General features: G+C 38.2%; 1 long non-coding RNA gene across 1 annotated transcript; it reads left to right on the plus strand.

Annotated features, from left to right (window-relative positions):
• The first annotated feature begins 1,120 nt into the window (after window positions 1–1,120).
• LOC122460097 lies at window positions 1,121–5,659 on the plus strand. Its single transcript, XR_006281177.1, has 4 exons — window positions 1,121–1,268; window positions 2,053–2,216; window positions 3,826–3,952; window positions 4,563–5,659. It is a non-coding gene; the product is annotated as an uncharacterized LOC122460097 (long non-coding RNA).
• Window positions 5,660–6,000: the final 341 nt, after the last annotated feature.

Here is a 6,000-nt window from a genome sequence, read left to right on the forward strand (position 1 = left end):
CCCAACCATCTTCCCAGACCCTACTTAGGACCTGTTCTCATGAGAACATGTTCATCAAGTATGCCTTATTGTAAGACAAAAGGAGCTCTCTTTACTTAGCTTAACAAAGTGAAGGTTAATTATTACATGTAATTATTACATGTACAGTCTACAAGTACTTACATGGATAACAGAAATTTGATAATAGAACTCTACAATCTAGTAGACAAAGGTATAACAAGTCCCATGGTTGGAAGTTGAAGCTAAACAAATTCAGACTGGATGTAAATTTTTAATAGGAAGGGTAATTTACCAAAGGTCATGCTGAATTCTCTATCACTGGCTATTTTTGAATCAATATTGAATGGGTTTTTTTAAAAAAAGATATGCTCTTGTTCAAACGGGGTTAATTTGGAGAAGTTCTATGGGCTCTGTTATACAGGAGATCAAACTAGATGATCACAATGTTCCCTTTTGCTCTTGGAATGTAACATTCTATGAATCAAGAGGTGCAGTCACTTCTAAATCTTGGAGCACTGGAAGAAGTGCCTCAAGAACATAGAAGGGCAGGACTGGGGCCATATGGTGGACCTGAGACAACTGAATACTTTGATTTGCAAGCTCAAGTTCAGGGTGGTGACTCTGGCCTCGATAATTCCAATCTTTGGTCCACTGGACTGGTAAGTAGCTACCTACCTCCAGGATGCTTATTTTTGTACAGCAATTCATCTTGCCCATTGAAAATATCTAATATCCATGTGGGCAATTCCCCCTACCAATACAGGGTCTTGCCAATTCATCTATGAAAAGCATTAAGGGTATTCACAAAACGCCTAGCAGTAGTGGCAATTTACCTGATGAAGAATGAAGGTTTACCCATACTTGGATGATTGGCTCATTTGTGGAAAGTTCCTAGAATAGAATCTGCCACTTTTCACCTTTCTAGGATTAAAAGAAAACAGATAAATCAGTGTTAGTTCCTATTCAAAGGATAGCATTTTTAGAGGTAGTTCTGCACTCCCATCATATAAATTGCCTATCTGCCCCCAAAAAGATTATATTAGATCTGGTCAACCACCTGCAAAGTCATACTCTGATATCTGTGAGAATTTTTAATTGAATTGTGATTGTGATTGGCACGAGAACACCAAGTGCAGGCATGGCCACCTACCCCAACAAATACAGCTGGCAAAAAAAAATCCAAATTCAAGTGTATAGGGGACATGTACACCAACAATAGAATATATATATATGGACAACACATATCAAAGAACCAATGTTACAGTAAGGTAAGTAACTGTTTCTTATCTGTGAGATAAACAAAATTGGGAACCATTTGTGCAGTAATCATATTATCTGTTCATACTTTGCAATGACTGTATAGGAAACAGAGCAAATAAAGCCTACCAGATGCAGCAAAATCTCTTGAGCCTAAGAAAGCAAAAATGTAATGTTTCAAATGTAAATTCTGGCATTGCAGCTTAATATACATATAAGCCAAGTAATCTATATTGTGTGATCATCATTTTTTTAAGAAAGGCTGGAGCCCAGAGACTAATTAATGTCCTCATCTGCAGTGTATCAGCAGTTCTCAGTCCTGCGCTGATGTACAGATAATAAATCTAATTGAAGAAATATTACATGAATCCACATGTGGATTATAGATGGGTTACAGCCTTTTGCTCATGAAGCTTTAACTCAGTTTAACTCAGTTGCCGTTTTCATTTTTTTGTTTTAGGGGGTGTCCAAATTACCTTTTATTTTTAATGCAACATTTTAATAACACTGGCTTGAGGGTTTTGAAATCCCAAGTAAGACAATTTAAAAAGCTGACAATCATTTTTTTTAAAATCATGCCCATTGCAAACTTGAACTGGTTACAAAGTGACCCTCTTCTGGTATTAAACAGAGGACCTATGGTGAGAAACCAATATTTGAATAATTGTGCTGTGTGTATTCAGAAACTGTTGCTTTTCATTTATTTATAAAACTACCTTTATAAATAATGTGAGTATACTAGAGTGCATTGTAATCATTCTATTTAAAAATATTGGTTTAAAAAACTGTCTCTAGCCATCTGTCACAGAGCGCCTTTGTCACTGCCCGGTGAACTACAGCTGGATTCCCATACCTACTCCAAAAGGCACGACAACAACAGGAGCCTTTGCCTTGGGAGAATCCAGTTGGAAAAGACCCTGACTGTTCAAGTGCCCAGATCCCAAAGTCTCTGAACTAAGGTAAAAGCCCTGAAGCCCTTCAGGCACTGAAAGACTTCTCTGTGATAAGATTTTCTTTTCGTATACCCCAAAAGGGGTGGACTGGGAGGTGTGACCTGGGTGGTGGGGGCTGAGCCACAAAAGAAGAGACAGACCCCCCACAAGACAGAACTATAAGTAAAAAGGAGGGATGTCAGGGTGGGAGACAATCTGCTGCACCCCTGCCTGACCCCTAGTGGCACTGGTGGTGAACATTCCCCTTTACAAGGCCTAGTGATGAGACATAATATTTGACTTAGATTTTGGATTCAAATCCCACCCGTGTCAGTAGTGGAAAAGTTATAATCTGGCTATATTTTGGCCTACTATATGTGACGCAAATATAGTGGCTCTCAGCAGACAGATGTGTGCACCACAGTTGACACTGATGGGAAAGCAAAGGAGCCAAGAGCCAAAACACACACTTACCCTCCCACACTTAATGGTGGTTTGAATAAGTCAAATTGTTGGAGCACTGTCAGGGAAGTTTACTCTCTTGCTGCTGACTTTGTTCTCCAAGTACTGTCCCTCAATTTTTGTGAATTAAAGGATTATGGAAAAAAATATGTTAGCAGAAATATGAGAATAAAGGAATGGTACCTCCTAGCAGTAGCTTTAGGAAGGTCTCCTGATAGGTTATGAGGTGATAGCCAGTTTAGCATGAAAAAGCTTCCACTGTAGTTACCTGATTGTACCCAATCTGTGGCTAAAAAGCAAATGGCACCTTCCATTGTCATCAGCTCTTTAAATGTAGACTGAACCCTTTTTTTCTGTCCACTCTTCTACAAGTTGACCTGTAAAGTTGTGCTTGCTGTGTATAAACTGTCAAAAAATGCTTAGGGTCTCATTTTCTGCCCACACTGCTGTAAATCAGAATAACTGGACTGAAGTCACATGCGTTACATCACTATTAACACCCCCAAGTTGAATTTGTCACTTCAGAGCTGGTGGCTTCCATTTGATGCAGGGGAAAAGTCGTCTGACAGCAGAGTGAGAGAGCTCAGTGTCTGAGCATTTTGGTTTGATAATGGGCTAACAAACAGATGGTGATATTTAGTACTAGATTGTGAATACTTGGTGAGAGTTACTCTGGGGGCACAATGGGACCTCAGTAGTTGTTGGCTTTTAGGTACTACCATAATAAACACTACCACCAATAAACACAATTATTGTTAATAATAGTCCCATGATAGATTTCAGAGTAGCAGCCGTGTTAGTCTGTATTCGCAAAAAGAAAAGGAGTACTTGTGGCACCTTAGAGACTAACAAATATATTTGAGCATAAGCTTTCGTGAGCTACAGAGGTGCCACAAGTACTCCTTTTCTTTTTGCAAATAGTCCCATGTGTAGGCCTTCTGGAGTCAATGGAACTACTAGTGGGAGTAAGAGGGCTCACCAGTGTGAGCAAAGGACTCTCAGTTTGGCCCTTGATATGCTCAAAAAGAGGAATGCAGATATACAAGGAAGGATTTTCCAGCCTATCAGATTTAAATAGAAGTATTTTTTAAGCTTTCTTACAATATAGTGTAATAACCCTTGTTTAAATACAAAACTCTCCAACAATCTCTCACAGTCCATCTTCCTCTTCTAGATGCTCCAGCAGTGACGTTTTATCTTGTTTTATCTAGTTTATGGTTTTGCATCGCACTTGTCATTGCAATGTTAGAAAGTACCAGGGAAATGGACTAGTGAGCAGCAGATGGGCGAGATGATAAAACGTATGTTTTTATATGTATATATCTAGAGAGAGAGAGAGAGAGTGTATGTTTATAAAATATAAATTGCACTGGAATTGACATGCTTCTTGTGGCATTGTAGAAGCAGAGAATCTTCTGGCAGGATTTGAATGAATAGCTATAATAACGCCGTATCACATCATGATAAATATTTATCTTTTTTAGAGCCAGTAAATACTGTCTAAATACATATTTGTTTATTTTACCAGACTGAGTGTCCACCTGTCAATTTTAGGAAATGCTACAACTTTATTTCCAATAATGTTGTATTTTTCTTTGACTTTTTTTTTAATTGTTCTTTGTGTGTTTTTGAGCCAACTTTGCAGTGCTACGATACAGGAAAAAAAATGCTTACCAGTATATTACCATCCCCATGGATGCAGAACTTAATAGGCATGAAATTGACTGACGCACATAAAGGCAGCAGGATCATGTGCATATGGTGCCAGCAGTTTTTAGGGTTTATAATCAGTAAATGGATTTTAATACGGAAATGGTTTTTAATAATAATATAATTGATACTATTATAACTCCATCTTGTATTCTACTCAGTGAAAACTGCAATATTTGCTTTTTTTTGGTTTTATTTTAGAAAAATTCATCTGAATGTCAAATCTATGAGCTATATAAATGCAGCACCTTATTTTTCATGAAAAGACAGCACCAGTCTACCATATTAATTTTTTATACCTTGATTACCACCACCAATGCCTCTCATCTCTGAGACAGTGGCTTGGGATTCTGAGCCTATTATGTTGCTTGGAATCATAGGTCTGATTCTAGTCCTCCTGAAGTCAATGTGAGTCTTTCCACTTAATTCAGCTGGACTCGGATAAAGCTGTCTGTGATTTTCATCCATTCCTTAAGGTGAAGATCTACTCTGAAAAGTGACTGTCAACATGACCATGAACTGTCATGATGACTGTAGGTAAGTGACTTCTAGGTCAGACTTTATTTAAGTTTACAAGCAAAGAATTGTTGTTTTCCGTCAACAGGACAAACTGTTCTTTATTGCTCAAGCTTCATCATCAGTAATAAAGATTTAGGAAGCAAAAATTCTGACCTGTTCGATATTAATGCTTTCAGTAGAATTATACAAGTGTAACTGAGGGCAGAATTGGGCAGTTGGAACTTAGTTTACATTCTGTTGATGTGTGAGCCAGAAAAGAGTTCAGCTCTTTCCTGTAGATGTGATCGTTCTGCAGTGCTACCAGGAATAAAAGATAATTAAAATGTATTTTTGTCATGGAAGCAAGTAGATGTGACTCACCCAGGGAACAGTTCTGCTGAGTTAAAAGATGCCATTTTTATTTAGTCACCATAACTGCACTATTATGCAAGAACAAAGTGGCATAGACTTAACCCTGCACTCATTAGGCCTGATTCATATCTTCCCTGCACCTTGTATAGTCATTTACACCATTGCAATAGTCAACTGTTCTGATCTGATACCATTTAATATATATGCTGCACTGACTCTGCACTAGTGTAGAGGTTGCACACCGGGCAAAGGAGTGGGGAATTAGACCCACTGTTTACATTTTAATCCAAAGGACATAGAAGCCAAACATCCTTCTCCCCATCCACCATGCTCTGCCGTTAACATCAGTTAGTTTTTGTAAAACTTTCCCCAGGAAGCTGAGCACATTATCTGTACAACACTCCAACACATTGCTAGAAACATTCCACTGTTAAGTTTTTAGAGAGTTCTTTTCATAGCTAGCGACCTTGATGTGACCACAGCACCTGTTTTTATCTGATAAGATCATTAATTTTTCTCCTCTCCAGCATTTGTGTTGAGCGTAAGCAACTCTTCGTTTATATATGACAATTATTGCCTGGATATCAGCTTGCTGGAACGCTGACCCATATTTCTTGATTTAATAAAAACAAACAAACCAACCATTAAATGACCAATTAGAAGAGAGCACTTGAACAAAAGTAGAATGAACTGTATTATTATGAGAGCGCAGGTTTCTCATTAGTTGAAATAGAGCTAAGACCGCTCCTGGAATCAGTCGTCATGCAGC

The sequence above is a fragment of the Dermochelys coriacea genome, chromosome 4 (genome assembly GCF_009764565.3).
Source record: "Dermochelys coriacea isolate rDerCor1 chromosome 4, rDerCor1.pri.v4, whole genome shotgun sequence".
In the NCBI taxonomy this organism is placed as follows: domain Eukaryota; kingdom Metazoa; phylum Chordata; order Testudines; family Dermochelyidae; genus Dermochelys; species Dermochelys coriacea.